The 18076-nt window shown below is 49.2% G+C and overlaps 1 pseudogene; it reads right to left on the bottom strand.

The window, feature by feature from the left end:
* Positions 1-14726, bottom strand: part of LOC120974133 (uncharacterized) — a 44015-nt pseudogene extending 29289 nt beyond the window's left edge.
* Between the last annotated feature and the right edge of the window lie 3350 nt (positions 14727-18076).

The following is an 18076-nucleotide window of genomic DNA, read 5'->3' as shown; positions in this document are numbered from 1 at the left end:
CTTGGTCTACCACATATGCCATGCCGACGTTGAGTGCCAGGATTTTAAGGACTTCCTCGAGAGCAACCTAGTCAAATTCGTTACTGTAGACTTTGGTAACGACAAAGAAGTCATGCGTCGGATAGGCCTCGTTGTAGGCAACACCTTCGACCTCCAGAAGAATCGGCTAGTGTCCTCTCGTCAGCCTTCAATGCTGACCCTGGCAGGAGCCATGGTTCATCCTTCGTACGGTAAACTGGAGAAACCTCCATCCACATTTCATCGTCATGCATGGCAGCGAAATGTACTAGATATAGACCACATCCACTACGCTGCAATGGATGGCTACCTTTGCTTCAATATCTACAAGGGTTGGATGAAGAGCTACAACCAAGTGTGCGGTTCAAGCAAAGAAGTATCGGCCAAGAGGAAGAGGGACAAGGACAAAGTCGAGGACGTGGACGAGGACTCCGAGTAAGGTGGAAGTGTTGTTGCTCATGGTGGTTCTAATGCAGTGTCTACCGGAATAGTTGCAAATTTTAATTTCAGGTGTCCTTAATTTAATTTGAGGGGTGTGTTGTGCTGAGCCCCCAGCAGAACTATGTTATGTTTCTTCTTGTTACTTTAACTCTTCAGTACGTACATACTAGTATTTCTTACATTTCATCTTTTAGTTGGTATAGTACTACCACTCGTTTCTTCACATTATATACGTACAATATATATGGCCAACATCATATAGCCAGCAGTTTAGTTGTCAAAGAATTTCAGGATGCTTAGTTTTGTCAAAGAATTCCAGGGTGCTTAGTTTTATTTGAGGGGTGGGTTGTGCACTTGTGCTGGACACCATTATTGTGACAAGCCTTTTTAATAGTACTATATGCATAATTTGGCGACGAGCGCTCTCTATATGTACCACCTTTTTTCTTTCTAATTTCAAGTTTTGCTCCATGGCGCAATCCATCGATACTACTACTGTACAAAAGTGGAGTATATACATTTTTAAAAGGCTAGAGGGCGGGGCAGTCTAGCTCGATCGGTTTCACGAGAGGCGAGGGCCTTTGTGATTTGACGGCTCATTACTGCTGTCAAATCGAATAGTACTGCGCCGCCCGCTGCACGCCCGATGCCTCCATTAAACCCCTTCGTTAAACCCGCATGCAAACCGAGAATCCTACTCCTGCCACACGTCCGTTCATGAGCGGGCCGGAATTAAACGCAACACTGGCCGAGCTCTTCCCGTCCGCCCTCAGTTTAAACGAGGCCAGACGCCGGCCAAGCTCCTACCGTCCGCCCTCTATTTAAACGAGGCCAGACAGACAGCGGGCAAGAATCGCACCCCTCCGCCGCTCCCCCATCTCCTCCTTCACCATTTTCTCCACTCTTCCGATGGCTTCCGATGAGCCGTTCTCCGGCATATTCCCGGCTGGTTGGCCCGCCGAGCCCTCCGGATATGGGCGAGGCCGCTAGGTGCTTCACCAACCTCGCTTGGCCCGACGGAGCCAGTTGCCGCCCCAAGCAGGCGCGTGGTTCAGCAACTCGCCACTGCAGTTCAGCTCGATGAGGAGTGGCGAGTTGCTCCACGCCGGCACGGCGGCTAGCACGCCAGTACGGGCGCCGTGCTGCCGCGTCACCGCGCCACCAGTGTCTGTGGTGGCCGCGCTTCCCGTGTCTGTGGGCACGCCTCCCGTGCCTGCGGCAGCGCCATGCAGGCAGAGACAGAAGCCGGGTGCGTGGAGAGCCACGAGTCGGTGGCCAGCTTCTCCGTGTCCGCCGCCATCATCGAGGAGAAGTAGAACACGGCAGGCCACCGCCACTTGGGACCCATGAAGGCCACCGCCGAGGCGACGACCGCGGATTCAGGTGGTTTCTTTGTTGCTTCGTCTCTTCTGAGGACCTTCGTCGACCCCGCAAGTGTCTGACGGACATGAGGAAGACAAAGGGATCCGCGGGCGGCCATTTTGAACTAAAATAAGTCTAGATACATCCATTTTTAGGACAAGTATTTCCGGACGGAGGGAGTATTAATTATACAAGAGAGCCGGATTGGCACCTCTTAGTTCATGTAAATGTAATGAAATCCATCATGTTTATATGAAGATCCGGCTTTTTATACAAAATCCTTCATGCTTATATGAAATCAGTCCGTGTTTGCAGGAATTTCATGTGGTTGGTTAGAGTTGTAAAAATGTATGCCGCTGGCGTTTGATGTCGTCCTCCGCTTAAGGAAGCGGGAGGAAATTTGCCGGCTGCCGTTGGAGATGCTCTTTATGCTGGAAATAATAGAGTGACATCCAATCCATTTGAGTTAATTGCCTGTATGATTGTCCCTGTATAAAAAGTTAATTGCATGTACAGTGTACACGTGACTTGCAGGGTGGCTACAGCTTTGTACAGAAAGTTAAAAAGAAACAAGTCCATCCTTAATCTTGTATTCTAAGTACTCTGTGGGTTCCACTGTCAGTACAGTAGCGAAAGAAGTATATATTAAATAAGTAGAGTAATATATAATATAAAAATATAAAGTTAAAAGAGAGAATTCGAACTCATGTCATCACGTTGCGAGCATCCGGCGCCAACCAGCCCAGCACATTTTTGTTGTAGACCATGCTGGAGATATATCTCCATGTCTACTCTTATATATACTCCATTCGTTCCTAAATATTTGTCTTTTTCAGATTTCAAATGGACTAACACATACGGATGTGTATGTAGACATATTTTAGAGTGTAGATTAACTCATTTTGCTCCGTATGTCTTTTCAGGAAGGGGTCAGATTTGTCCTTGATTTATTTATGAGGTATCCAGATGGCACTGCACCGCCAAGAAAAGAGGGTAACATCAAAATTATGGACTACTTTTTTGAGTATGTTGGTAAGGTCCGGTCATAGTCACTTGTTGAAATCTCTAAAAAGACAAATACTCCCTCCGTCCGGAAATACTTGTCATCAAAATGGATAAAAGGAAATGTATCTAGACGTATTTTAGTTTTAGATACATCTCTTTTTATCCATTTTGATGACAAGTATTTTCGGACGGAGGGAGTAGAAAACAGAGTTGGTGATGATGGTGTGCGTGCCATCCTGCAATATAGGCCGTCGGATTTATATCTAACGGATAGGAAAGAAACTATGGCAATTTTGCAAAAATATACCCACACGTCTCTCCACGTTTGCAAATAAGGCCTTCCCTCATTCAACCTTTTCTCTCACAAGATAAACTACTCATACAAATGCATCTGGATGTTCCGTGCAACGCACGGGCAACTAGCTAATTTCTTTTAAAATAGTTGCTGCGATAATTGGGTTGAAGTGATATATTTTATGTTTGCCCCGAATGATTTCAGATTCACTAGTAGTAACAAAGAAAAGTTAGCCATGTTAATTAACGGAAAACAGGGTGAAAACTATCACATGAGGCCGGTAAAAACAAGGCACACTGGGTTCAGCGTCATCGTCACTACAGCTGTGCGCGCGCGAGAAGTCTACATATCGAGGGGGCTACCGAGCAAGGCACCGAGACAGAATGTTTGAGAGAGAAACCAATTGACAGATTATGATCAGATCGAGTTGTCACCCTTCTGCTATTATTGTTGGGGGGGGGGAGGGAGAGAAAGACGTATCGAGAGTGTGCGCGGTAGGCACAGAGGCACAACTAGCGAGTGTGTGTGTGTGTGTGTTTGAAAGAGGAGTAGATAGATTATTATCAAGATCGATGTGCCACCCTACTCCTTCGGTGCCAGGTAGTGTGTGTGTGTATGTTTGAGAGAGAATCCAGTCGATAGATTAGTATCAAGATCGAGGTGTCACCCTACTCCTTCAGTGTTGGGAAGTGTGGGTGTGTGTGTGTGGGGGGGGCAGTGACACTCACATATCTCTACTCTTATAAAAAAACAGAGTTGGTGATGATGGTGTTCCTGCCATCCTGCAATATAGGCCATCCGATTTATATCCGACGGATAGGAAGGAAACTATGGCAATTTTGCAAAAAGATACCCACACCCCTCTCCGCATTTGCAAATAAGGCATTCCCTCGTTCATCCTTTTCTCCCACAAGATAAACTTCTCATACAAATGCATCTTGATGTTCCGTGCAACGCATGGGCATCTTGCTAGTAGGGAGAAGGAGTTTGTGTGACACATATCTAGCTATATTAAGGGATAGGTAGATAGCATGTGTGTGAGAGACATTATTATACTTTGAGACATTAGTGGCTGTGGGTGGGCGGAATTAAAGGGGTGGGCGTGTTAGACATAGAGAGCGTGTGTGTTTCTGTGTGAGAGACTTGTAGGATGGGGTAGAAAGATGAATTTAACCCTGACGGAGGGAGAGAAATACACGAAGTGCGCGTGTGTGATTCCGATGCCCATAGGGAAATGAGATATGTATGCGTGTGAGAGATTGCACAATTCATTCACGTATCACTATCTAGCGATCGTGGACGTGCATCGCTTGAACATAAGTCAATATCTACTTCGTATCGTGGCCAAAGGTACAATATCGATTCAATGCTATAAAGATTGGACACTCACATATCACATTTTTTTCTATTTAAATAAACCTTTTCAGTTGTGCATGCCAAAGTTACAGTGATGTTTCTTCAAACAACCAATGTAGCTATCATGTATATGCACCATTGTTACTCTTGCATTCAAATTCATTAGTCTTGGATGATTTAAGTTTCTATTTTGAAGTAATATATGTAATATTCATATATGAATTCAACGGGTACGCAATTTATGAAATGGAGGCTATGTAATCATATGAGGTAACACTTTTAAGTAGCCGACTACAATATCCATTTCTTTTTGTGCGCCTCTACACTAACACGTCAATGCATTATGTTTAAAGTAAATAACTAATGGCACTAAATTATCTATTTACACGAGAAATACATAGGCTGAGCGTTTGATCCCTTTTTTGTGAACGCGCCACTACACCCGTACGATTGGCCGTGCCCGTGTGAACGTCCAAGTTATCGGCGCATCATCCCGAGTTATTGACTTTTTTTCTGGGGTGGACTTCACACCAGTTATTAACTGCTGACGCGTGCCCCGTGTACACAGTCTAGCATGAGCTTCCCGCTAGCACAGTCCAAAATTAGTTGAAACTGGATACGAGCGATCCCGCGGGTGGCAAAATCTCCCGCCTCCTTCTAAAATTTCCGCCACCTTAGTCTTTAGCATGCGAAATCCCCCTTTTGTCCTTGGTGCACGGAGACCAACAGTTACAATACCGCCCTCATCTACATGATAGGCCGGGGCTGCTTTGGTAACTTCCGGTTCCCCCATTACACAGCACCCCCATTTCCTCTCCCCTCCCGCAAAAACGACTAACTCCACAGCACCAGAGCATTTTACATCACGCTGTCCGTACTTCATCGCCCTTTCTCCCCTCCCCTCTCGAAACCCTAGACTGCTTATCCACCGGCGTACCATAGCCCATTCACTGCCAGCGGCGTCCACCTTGCCGGATCTGCTTCTGCGGCCGCATCTACCCCTCCCACATCCCCTAGAAACAAGTAGACTGCTCATCCACCACAGTACCACAACCCATTCAGTGCCGGCCTTGTCCACGGCGCCGGATCTGCTTCGCCGGTACTCTCGTCAACCTCCGCGCATCTGCAGCGGCTCATTCGTACTCCCCACCGGAGACGCTTCGTCCACACCCCCCGGAGCCGCCCCACCGACGCCCTTGTCGACGGCCTCTGATCCTCTTCACCGACACCTTCCTCAACCCTACCGGAGCCGCTTCGCCGACACCTTCCTCAACCCTACCGGAGCCGCTTCGCCGACACCATCGTCAACCCTACCGGAGTTGCTTCGCCTATACCATTCTCAACCCTATCGGGGCCGCTTTGCCAACTCACAAGTCCACGGCCTCAGATCCGCTTCCTCGCACCCTCATCCAACCTACCGGAGCAGCCTCTGACGCCCCGTCCACGGCCGCAGATCCGCATCGTCGACACCACCCTTAACCCAACCACCGGAGCAGCTTCTGACGCCCCGTCCACGGCCGCAGATCCGCATCGTCGACACCATCCTTAACCCAACCACCGGAGCAGCTTCTGACGCCCCGTCCACGGCCGCAGATCCGCATCATCGACACCATCCTTAACCCAACCACCGAAGTAGCTTCTGACGCCCCGTCCATGGCCGCAGATCCGCGTTGTCGACACCATCCTTAACCCAACCACCGGAGCAGCTTCACCTACGCCCTCGTCCATGGCCACAGATCTGCTTCGCCCACTCCGTAGTCCACCCTACCGGAGCCGCTCCACAAACACCCTACTCGACGGTTCTAGATCTCCTTACCGGACCCCGACAGCCAGCGCAACGTCATCACCCTCGACGTTTCTAACCTGATTCCCACCGTCTGGAGAGATGCCAAGCACCCGCCACAGCCTAGGTACTTGTCACCTTTAAACCCGTCCAGCATCACCTGCCCGATGTACTTCAAATATACTAACCGGTCGCTGTTACCTGTTATGCAGCTGGCAAAAACTACAGGGACGATGTTTCTTCTGGATCTAACAGCTTGGCCAACCAAGATCCTGGACTGAGGCATTGCTATGATCTTGTAAGCGCGTCTCTCTCTCTTGTATTGTTCTGTGCCTGCCAGCGTGCTTTGCTAGGATTTTCGACCAGTAATCCCTTTGTGCAGACAATGATTTCTACTACTGGCTGCTAAATTAGATATGTAGATGTCATACATGATACTACCTCGTACCTCCGTTCCTAAATATAAGTCTTTCTAGAGATTCCACTATAGGCTACATACGGAGCAAAATGAGTGAATCTACACTCGAAAATGCATCTATATACATCTGTATGTGGTCCATACTGGAATCTCTACAAAGACATATATTTAGGAACAGGGGCAGTACATTACACAAAATCGTAGGTGGCATGTAGGAATTCCAGTGCACTACATTAGGCTCCCTTAGAGTGCCTGCTAGTCCAGCATACAAAGTCATGGCTAGTTTATGGTACGCACACAATCGTTAATTGGTGGTTTAAATATGTGCAAGGGATATGAAATGTAGTATCATGTAGAGATATCTGAAATTAGCCGTGTCAACTTGCAGATAGGGTTACACAATGAAAAAAATACAAGATGTATGTGGCAATTTCATGGAACATCGCAAAAAAAGGAGAGGCAGCGGTGAGCCTATACAATGTGCTATGGTACGTCACTCCTCCATTGCAATCATCGTGACATGTTATTTGTATGCCAGTTCTATTAGCCAAGTTTCTTAGGGACAGTTATTACGAGTTATCCTAAGAAAATAAGCACCTGTGAATATAAACTCCATGTAATAAGCCAACCATTTCTTTTCATTGCGTTTTCAGCTTATCTTTGGTATGATCAGTGGAAAGCCTAGATTGCATTATATTTTTTTCATTTTGCTGCCCATATGGAAATTAATTTGACTTGCAAACATCACAAATTGAACCCAGTGCAGTAATTAATATGATAGGAAAACAGACCATCACTATTTGCTCAAAATGCAAATACAAAGATACCATCTACTTGGCACAATCTACTTTGGTCAATGTTTTCCATAGAGATCCCATTGCCTAATTTAAACGAAGAACGCATGACCCACATTTAAATGAAGAACAATTATTTATTGAAATTCAATGGTCCAAGTGGCTGGTTATTATCGTATAGCAGCACCACCTGAAAGCATCATATAGCAGTAGCAGCAGCTCATAGCAACTCATCATACAGCAGCAGCAGTCTGCAATTCAACATATACCAGCAGCAGCTCATAGCAATTCATCATATAGCAGCAGCAGGAGCAGCTCATAGCAATTCATCATATAGCAGCAGCAGGAGCAGCTCATGGCAATTCATCATATAGCAGCAGCAGGAGCAGCTTGTAGCAACTCATCATATAGTAGCAGCAGCAGCTCATAGCAATTCATCATATAGCATCAGCAGCTCATAGCAACTCATCATACAGCAGCAGTAGCTCATAGCAATTCATCATATAGCAGCAGCAGGAGCAGCTCATAGCAATGCATCATATAGCAGCAGCAGAAGCAGCTCATAGCAATTCATCGTATAGTGGATCAGAATGAAAATTTGGCAAAAAATCAGAGGAGATCCTCACCTTGTTGGATGAGCTCATCCTTCAACAGCACCTCAAGGCCATGGCCTGGGAGGAGGGGAGGGGGAATAAGGTGCCTTCTGCCGTAGTGTGGCATCAGCCGTAGTTGTGCAGCGCCCGCCGGAATAGTGCGTTGGACGAACCACAGTGGAGCAGCTGCTGGAGACCATGAGAATGAGGGGCGGCGCCAGAGGGAGGAGCAGCCAGGGAGATTTGCCCCTACCCGCCGGCCATGTAGCCTAGCTGGACATAGCATCGTCGAGGACCAGGCCAGATGGGACCAGTGGCGACGGCTCGCTGGAGGAACCCTAGTGCTGCAGGCAGGGGATCGAGGTAGAGGGAAAGGGGAGAGGAGATGCAAGCGGGCAGGGCAATGAATGCTTGCGTGTTTGTTTTTACTTGAGGGTTAGGTGTGACACGGGAGTCAGTAGTTGCATTTTGAGTGTAATATAGGCAGACAACAGAGTCATTTCACTATTCCTCTTCCCTTCAATTTTTAGTGAGGTTCTACCCGAAACACCCCCCTCCAAAGAGAAATTAGTTAAGCCCAAGCCCATAACTCAAAAATGACTTCTTTACATCTTTTATGGCTTATTTTTACAATATGCCTTGAAAAGGCGGAATCGAACTGGCCCTTAACCTGCAATTCAATTGTGCGTGCAATGATGAATCGCTCCTGCCTGCTATCTGTACATTTAGGCATCATCATACATGGCATAACCTAATACATGTGCATTCCATTGTAGAATCTGGAATATGCAATGTTTATGTTAGTTCATACGTTGCACATGATGTTTAAATGCCCCTTAAATCTGGTCAGTCAAGTGATGGTCTTTAAGCCTCCTTCTTTGCTTCTTTTCTTGATATGTAAGATTTGCTCACACATCTGTTCAATTGCTTGTTTGCATCAGCCAGCCATACTAGGACTGTTTGCTTTGATTACTTGCTGCTCTTGACCTAACACTCTAACAGAGCTTGTCAATGATTTAAACACCAAGGGCTGCTGTAGTGGGGCGTTGTCTAACTCATAGGTGACATAAAGGTTTGGCTGTACACTACAGTAGGCTCTCCAAGAGTACCTGGAGATCCAGTTCAAAGGTATGCCTAGTTTTTACATAGTGCAGACATAGTAAATGCTCATTTCATTGTGTGCAAGTGCAAGAGATGCGGCATGTTTCATTATGTGGTGTTGTTTTGTTATAATCTCATCCTTTTGTGTTCACAGACTGGAAAGTATGCATATTTATCTTCCAAGGAGACGAGTAACTAGTTTGTTTCACCTTGCAGAGGGGGTGCAATGAAGATAAGATTGAGGATTTCCAAGTACAAGATGTTAGGAAGGAGCCTTGCAAGAGAAGTAGGAGCTGCGCTGAGCCTCTTCAACCTGCTAAGGTAAGTCACTGTATGCAACTCAACAGTTCAATTCCTTGTTTGTTTCAGGCATAGTTAATTTTCTCTTTTCAATTGCTTTATTTGTCCTCAGTTAATGAGATGCCCAAATAATCATGCCTGATGTTCGGTACTTGTATCACTATTAGTTGACATAATTAAAGGCCTTACCATTTAATTACTCTGCCGAAGTGTGCCTGAAGCTTTGAAGTCTATTAACCAACTATTATTGCATGAGGCTCACAATCTAGTTTATACTACGTTAATGATTGCATAGTTTTTCCTGCTGTAGTATGTTTGTATGAAACCCTCTGCTGTTCATTATGCTCCCTAAGAATTTAATTGAGGCACAGAATGGCCAACTGCTTGCTTACTTATACGCAACGTGTTGTCTAAATTTGTAACTTGTCTATGTTTTCGATTGGGCCCCAACATCATGCTCCTCTGGTGAGCTAAGAGGGATTTTTGTATGCAGGCTACACAGACTATCTTTTTTATAATTTTTAAAATATCACCTGCTTATGCTTCATGACGTGTAACATTTGTTTTTGAAAGTGACGTGTAACATTATTGTTAGTCCTGTTTTGCCATGTAGTACAAAATATTGTCTTGTTCGCTTCACTGTTGTAACTATATTTTTGCCCTAGTCATGTGTACTTACAGAAACATTTCAGGATCAAGTGACATCAACACAAAAATCTGCGAGCAGTGCGGCATGGCCGTTACCGAATGATTATGGATTGGAATTGGAATGTGCTGATGTTCTCGAGCATCAACTAGAGGTGGCAAGACAACGTGTACATGATTGTCAACGTATAATCAACAAGTTGAGACTGGACATGCAGGTATTAGATGCAGGAGTCAAAAAAATGAAACAAGACACTGAGGTAACCATGAAGGAATTGGAGATTTTGCAGACTGAAATTTGTGCTATCTGAATCCGGCCAATCCTATTTTCTGAAGAGATTATAGTTCAAATGGAGTTAAGTTGATGCGCGTCCATGATGTATGAGCTGTATTTGCCCAGTGTATGTAATTTTCTGTTTGTGTATGCTTTATTATCACCTGTGCCGAACCATAATGCCCAGTGGGTATAATCGGCTGTAATTTCTTTATTGTATAGTGTAGGATTATTCTACCTTTCTATGCCTTGATCTCTTTGTTGTATAGTGTATGCTTTTTAGAGGTGATAGTATTGAGTAGGATAATTCTTTGAATATGCTATATCGTTCAAACGGGGGCCAACTCGCCCGACCATGGCCCTTCATGGGCCGTCGGATCCATGGGCCTTCTTTGTCTCGTAGGATCCATGGGCCTTCTACGTCTCGTAGGATCCATGGGCCTTGTACGTCTCGTAGGATCCATGGGCCTTCTACGTCTCGTAGGATCCATGGGCCTTCTACGTCTCGTAGGATCCATGGGCCGCCGACTCATTTATGGGTCTTGTACGGGCCTTTAATGGGTCGTAGACGGGCCTTTAATGGAAATCGTACGTTTTATGGGCTGACCATAACGGGCCGTTAATAGGCTGTATTTGGTGATGCTATGAAAATGGCCCAACAGACTAACGGTCCACAAACAGGCCGACCGTAACGACGGGCTGAATTTGGCCCACAAGCAGAAAATGACAGTAACGGGACGTAAGTAACCGAATGCTGCAAATGAGCCCAAGAATAAATGGGCCCTCAGAAGGCCGAAAGTTAACTTCGGCTGGAAACGGCCCAACGGAATAACGGGCCGTTAATGGGTATAAAGTGACACGCTGTTCATTACGGGCCAGTTTCACCACGGGCCGTTAATGGGTGTAAAGTAATACACTGTTCATTACGGGCCAGCTTCAGCACGGGCCGCTAATGGGGCAAAGAGTTACAAAGGGCCTCATATGGGCCGAAAGACGTCATGGGCTATACATGGGCCAGAAGTGAAAACGGGCTGGAATCATATTGGATGGCCCAGATGACGCTACTGGGCCTAATTCGGATAGGCGTAACAGGCCTTGGGTTAGCGGGCTGTAAATGGGCTATATGCGAACAGGCCGTTAACAGGCTTTCCATGGGCCGGCCCGCCAGCTTTTGACCAAGTCAAACGGGCCGGCCTTTTCACAGGAATGGGCCACTGTTGGGCCGTGGCGCGTGTCGACGTATCATAGGCGCCTTCTGTCCAGTGAGTGGATGACATCTATCCCAACGATGAGCCGACACGTGTTTCCTCTAGCCAATGATGATTTTACACGTGGAAAATCCCCATTGGTCGGGGCTGTTAACGGGTTATCGGATCCAAAACCCGACCCGATAGCTTAACGGCATTCCGTTACGGTGGATGCCACGTGTCGCTCACCCTTGACGAAAGCACTTCTGTGACGCGCGATTTATCGTCATGGAAGTGGACACTTCTGTGATGATAATTTTGGTAATGTCATGGAACACTTCTACGACAGCACAGGTATGACAATCTTGATTCTGTCATAAATTTGTCATGGATGTACATGCATGACAAAAAACGCGACCTACTGTGACAAACACGTATCATCATGGAAGTGTATTTTTTTGTAGTGCTACACAAAACAAATAAATCCTCGCAACCAACGCGATAAGGGGTTGTCAATCCCTACATGGTCACTTACGAGAGTGAGATCTGATAGATATGATAGGATAATATTTTTGGTATTTTTATGATAAAGATGCAAAGTAAAATAAAAGCAACGGAAATAACTAAGTGTTGGAAGATAGACCCGGGGGCCATAGTTTCACTAGTGGCTTCTCTCAAGAGCACAAGTATTTTACGGTGGGTGAACAAATTACTGTTGAGCAATTGACAGAATTGAGCATAGTTATGAGAATATCTAGGTATGATCATGTATATAGGCGTCATGTCCGAGACAAGTAGACCGACTCCTGCCTGCATCTACTACTATTACTCCACACATCGACCGCTATCCGGCATGCATCTAGAGTATTAAGTTCATAAGAACAGAGTAACACTTTAAGCAAGATGACATGATGTAGAGGGATAAATTCATGCAATATGATAAAACCCCATCTTGTTATCCTCGATGGCAACAATACAATACGTGCCTTGCTGCCGCTACTGTCACTGGGAAAGGACACTGCAAGATTGAACCCAAAGCTAAGCACTTCTCCCATTGCAAGAAAGATCAATCTAGTAGGCCAAACCAAACAGATAATTCGAAGAGACTTGCAAAGATAACCAATCATACATAAAAGAATTCAGAGACGATTCAAATATTGTTCATAGATAAACTTGATCATAAACCCACAATTCATCGGTCTCAACAAACACACCGCAAAAAGAAGATTACAACGAATAGATCTCCACGAGAGAGGGGGAGAACATTGTATTGAGATCCAAAAAGAGAGAAGAAGCCATCTAGCTAATAACTATGGACCCGAAGGTCTGAGGTAAACTACTCACACTTCATCGGAGGGGCTATGGTGTTGATGTAGAAGCCCTCCATGATCGATGCCCCCTCCGGCGAAGCTCCAAAACAGGCCCCGAGATGGGATCTCATGGGTACAGAAGGTTGCGGTGGTGGAATTAGTTTTTTGGCTTCGTATCTGATCGTTTGGGGGTACGTAGGCATATATAGGAGGAAGGAGTACGTCGGTGGAGCAACATGGGGCCCACGAGGGTGGAGGGCGCGCCCAGGGGTAGGCGCGCCCCCTACCTCGTGGCTTCCTGCTTTGTTTCTTGACGTAGGGTCCAAGTCTCCTGGATCATGTTCGTTCCGAAAATCACGTCCCCGAAGGTTTCATTCCGTTTGGACTCCGTTTGATATTCTTTTTCTGCGAAACTCTAAAATATGCAAAAAACAGCAATTCTGGGCTGGGCCTCCGGTTAATAGGTTAGTCCCAAAAATAATATAAAAGTGAATAATAAAGCCCAATAATGTCCAAAACAGAAGATAATATAGCATGGAGCAATCAAAAATTATAGATACGTTGGAGACGTATCACTACATGGTCAACATCTTCTTCAGCTGGAGAAAGGCCTCGTCCGCCTTGTCATTCCACTCAAAGTGAGTGGTTTTCTTCATGAGTTGGTACAAGGGAAGAGCCTTCTCGCCCAGCCGACTGATGAAACGGCTAATGGATGCCAAGCAGCCGGTGAACTTCTGGACGTCTCGCAGTCGGGTGGGTGTCTCCATCCTTTCAATGGCCCTGATCTTCACAGGGTTGCACTCAATGCCGCGTTCTGAGACTAGGAAGCCAAGGAGCTGGCCGACTGGTACTCCAAAAACACACTTCTCCGGGTTGAGCTTGATTTGAAAACGGCGCAGATTATCAAAAGTTTCCTTGAGATCTTCCAAGAGGGTACCGCGCTTCTCCATCTTCACCACAATATCGTCTACATAGACGTGGGTATTTCTGCCGAGTTGCTTGAGGAGGCACTTCTGCATGCAACGTTGAACCGTGCCACCGACATTTCTCAAGCCGAATGTCATGGTCAGGTAGCAGAAGGCTCCGAATGGTGTGATGAAGGCGGTCTTCAGGCGGTCGACCGGGTTCAACTTGATCTGGTGGTACCCTGAGTGGGCATCCAAAAAACTTAGCAGCTCGCATCCGGCTGTGGAGTCTATCACTTGGTCAATCCGAGGCAAAGCAAATGGATCTTTGGGGCAGGCTTTGTTGAGGCTAGTATAGTCAATACACATGCGCCATTTGTTGTTCTTCTTCAGTACAAGGACTGGGTTGGCAAGCCACTCTGGAAAAAACACTTCCATAATGAAGCCGGCTGCTAGGAGCCGGGCTATCTCTTCACCAACAATTCTTCTCTTCTCTTCCGACAGGCGGCGGAGGGGCTGTTTGACTAGTTTTGCATCCGGCCTGACATCTAGCTTGTGCTCGGCGAAATCCGCCGGAACACCTAGCATGTCCTTGGGAGACCATGCGAAGATGTCCCGATTCTCACGGAGGAAATCGACAAGCTCGCTTTCCTATTTCCTATCGAGGTTGGTACCTACGATAGCATGCCTCTCCGGGTGCTCTGGGTCCAAGGGGATCTTCTTAGTTTCCTTGGACGGCTGGAAGGAGCCCTGGGTCTCCAACTCTTTGGGATCTGGTGACAGGTCCGGCTGCTTGCTAGACATGGCCACCACTCGGTCCAGGAGCTTCTTCTCAGTAGCAATCACAAGGGACTCGGCCAGCCGGCCGTTGGCTGCGGCACAGGCGGCCGACTTTTCGTAGTCTCCGGCTATTGTGATGATGCCCTTGGTTCCCGGCATCTTCATCTTGAGGTAAGCATAATGTGGCACCGCCATGAACTTGGCTAGAGCTGGCCGGCCTAGGAGTGCATGGTAAGGGCTCTCCAGGCCAACCACCTCGAACCAAATTGCCTCGCGGCGGAAGTGACTTTGTCTCTGAAGAGGACATCTATCTTGATCTTGCCGATTGGTGAGCAGGAAAGGCCGGGCACAATGCCATGAAAGATAGTCCGACTGGGCTGGAGCTGCTTCTCTTTGATGCAAAACTTCTCCATGGTGTCGCGGTAAAGGATGTTGATGCTGCTATCACTGTCTATCAGAATCCTAGAGAGACGAGCAGCTCGCCTCTCTGTTGGAAGGGTGGCATCCAACACCAGGGCATAGGAACCCGGAGAAGGCATTACTTTCGGGTGGTCAGCTCGGCTCCAGCTGATGGGCTTCTCGGACCAGTGCATGAACTCTGGGGCACTTGAGGCAACGGCGTTCAGTTCACGGTGCTGCTGACGTCGGTTGTGCCTGTCTCCAGCCATGCTGGTGAAGACAATGTAAGCTCCGTGCTCTTCAGGGAATTCATCTTGGATGGAGCCGACTACTGGACGGGCCGCTGGCTGCTGAGGAGGCGGAGCCGGCTGGCCAGCAGGCGGGGGAGGCAGCAGTCCTTCGCCCTTGGAGATTCGGGTGAGCCAATGGCACTTCCAGGTGGTGTGGTTGGACGGCTTCGCGCCGCTGTGGAACTTGCAGGGAGCATCGAGGGTCTGCTCATAGGAGAAGGTGGGTAGCCAAGCTGGCTTGCCGCCCTTCTGACGTTTGGGGCCGGGTTGTCCTTCCGGCTGCTGGTCCTAAACTGTTGCCACCTGCCGGATGGTGGAGGCCGGCTACGGGGCCTTGCGCTTGTTGTCGTTCTGCTGCTGGCGCCGACTATTGTCACCAGCCGGCATCCGAGGAGCCGGAGGGAGTACCTACCCGGACGCGTCCACTTGGAGCTCTGACTTCATAGAGGAGTCGGTTGTGGCGTACTTGTCTGCTATGATCAGCAGCTCGTCGAGTGTGGCCGGCTCATCGCAGAGGAGTCGGTGCTTGAGAATGGTGCCCTCTCAGCACCCGACAGTGAAGTACTCAATGGATTGCACTTCGTGCACCCCTTCGTAGGAGTTGCGCAGCTTGGCCCACCGCGTTAAGTAGTCGCGGGTGGACTCGGTCGGGCCTTGAACACACAGCAAGAGCTGACGGGGCTTGGGCGGCCGCTTGTAGGTGCTGGTGAAGTTGCAGATGAAGACTTCGGCAAAATCTACCCATCTGTTGATGCTGCGGGGCTTCAGGCTGTTCAGCCCTGTCCGGGCCGTGCCCTGGAGCATGAGCGGAACGTACTTCACGACAACACGCTTGTTGCTGTTCGCTATGTTGACCGCTGTGGAGTAGTCGACCAGCCAATCCTCTGGCTTCACGGAGCCATTGTACTTGGGCGTGTCTCATGGGAGCGAGAACCCTTTGGGGAAGGGCTCGTCGCGGATGCGGGGGCCGAAACAAGGCAGGCCCATCGCATCTTCTTCTTCTAACGCCAGGGATCGAGTGAGGCGGTCGATCCGGTGGCGGGCATCGTTCTCTCTGACTCCTTCTCGGCGGCCCAGCCGGTCTTCGAGAGTCTGGTGCTCAACGTGCGGCGGGGAGGCACGCCTCTCCCTGCGAGGAGGAGGAGGAGGCGGATAATCGTCGTGTCGTTCTACGTCTCGTGGGCGGCCGTCTTGGTCACGCTCGATGGTGAGGCGCGTGCGGCTACGGCTAGCAGCCGGCTCTCGGTCTTGTCTGTCATGGACGCCGCCTGTCGGTGTCCGGGAGGTTGCGCCTTGCTCTCGACGAGGGGGGAGGTTATCGGCATGTTGGCTGGGTTCTCCCATGCGGCAGCCGGCTTCTTGCTGCGCGGCAGCTGCGTCGATGAGCTGCTGAACACGCTCCGTCATGCAGCGACGCTCGTCACCCTCCAGGTGATCCAGCTCGTCTGCTGCCGCCTGGGCAGCACGTATGTTCTCCATGGGCGTGGCATAGACATGGCAGTCTAGCCCAAACATGCTGGCGACGGCTGCGCCGCGCTGCCGTACCATACCCACACGGCTGGGTCCGCCAGCAGCCGGCGTGCCGCCGACGGCGCGGTCGATCTCACGTTGGTAGGACTCGGAGAGGCGTCTCATGGTGACCAACTTCTTGGGGTTCTCAATGAGCGAGATGTGGCAGGCTTCTAGCGTCTCGGCGTTGACGTCTGCCGCGATGGGTGCGGACAGGTCCCGCATTGCCTCCTGCAGCGGATCCTGGGCAGCTCCGCCAGAGGCTCCGTCGTGGCTGATGACCAGCACCTCCGTGACGGTGCTGCCGCCGCTGTCCGCGCAAGGGAGCGGGTCGTCGATGACCACCACGTTGGTGGGGAAGGCGTCGAGGGATGCTGCGTCGGAGTCGACGAGCATCGGGCCGGTGGAGCCAATTGACTCTAGGTCAGAGGCTGGATCATTGAGCTTGCCAAGGAGGTCAATGAGGCAGCTCTCGGACCTGGCTGCTCCCGTGTCGGGTGCGGGCTGGTCGGAGAGGCAGACCTCGCCGATGAGATTAGCGAGGCAGCTCGCCACGCAAGCAACTTCCGCGCCATGCAGCGCGTCAGCGCAAACGCCATCGGGCGTGCCTGGCTGGCTGCGCTCGCTAGGGAGGAAAAGGGTTCCCGTCAAGAATAGATCTCCGGACGACGGTGCACCTAGCCCCACGGTGGGCGCCAAATGTCGGGGGTGTCGTGCGACATCTGCCAAAGGATGGCTTATCATGGTGGGGGAGAGTAATACGTCGCCGGTGCCTGGAAACGGGATAAGGCGTAGACATGTACGCCGACGCATCTTACCCAGGTTTGGGGCTCTCCTAGGAGATAACACCCCTAGTCCTGCTCGGCGGGGTCTCCGCATGATCACTATCTCAACAAGTGGCTACAAGCTTGCTCCTTGAGCTGTTTGGCTAGAGGAGGAAGAAGGGCAGGGCTAGCTCTACTCCTCTCTATGTGTGTGTGTTATCTAAGAAGCTGAACCCTTTGCATGGGTGCCCTGGGGGGTTTATATAGGCCTACCCCCAGGGGTACAATGGTAATCTGGCCGGGTGTAGGACCCGGCTGTCAGTGTCTCTAGATGCCGAGTTATCCGCCGGCTGCTGGGGCCCGCCGCCTGGTGGGTCCCGCCGGCTGTCTCGTACTTGGCCGACAGGCCGCGCCCGCTGCTTGCGGGTCCGGCCGGCTGCTAAGTACTATGGCCGCGCCACTGATGATGCATGCTTTGTCGGGGAGAGCATGGCTACAGTGTCGGCGCCTGGTGGGCGTTCATGGTAGCCACTCCCAGTCTCTTCTG

This window comes from Aegilops tauschii, chromosome 2 (genome assembly GCF_002575655.3).
Source record: "Aegilops tauschii subsp. strangulata cultivar AL8/78 chromosome 2, Aet v6.0, whole genome shotgun sequence".
Taxonomy (NCBI): domain Eukaryota; kingdom Viridiplantae; phylum Streptophyta; class Magnoliopsida; order Poales; family Poaceae; genus Aegilops; species Aegilops tauschii.
The sequence above is the reverse complement of the archived record's forward strand: the minus strand, read 5'-3'. Positions and strand labels throughout refer to the sequence as shown.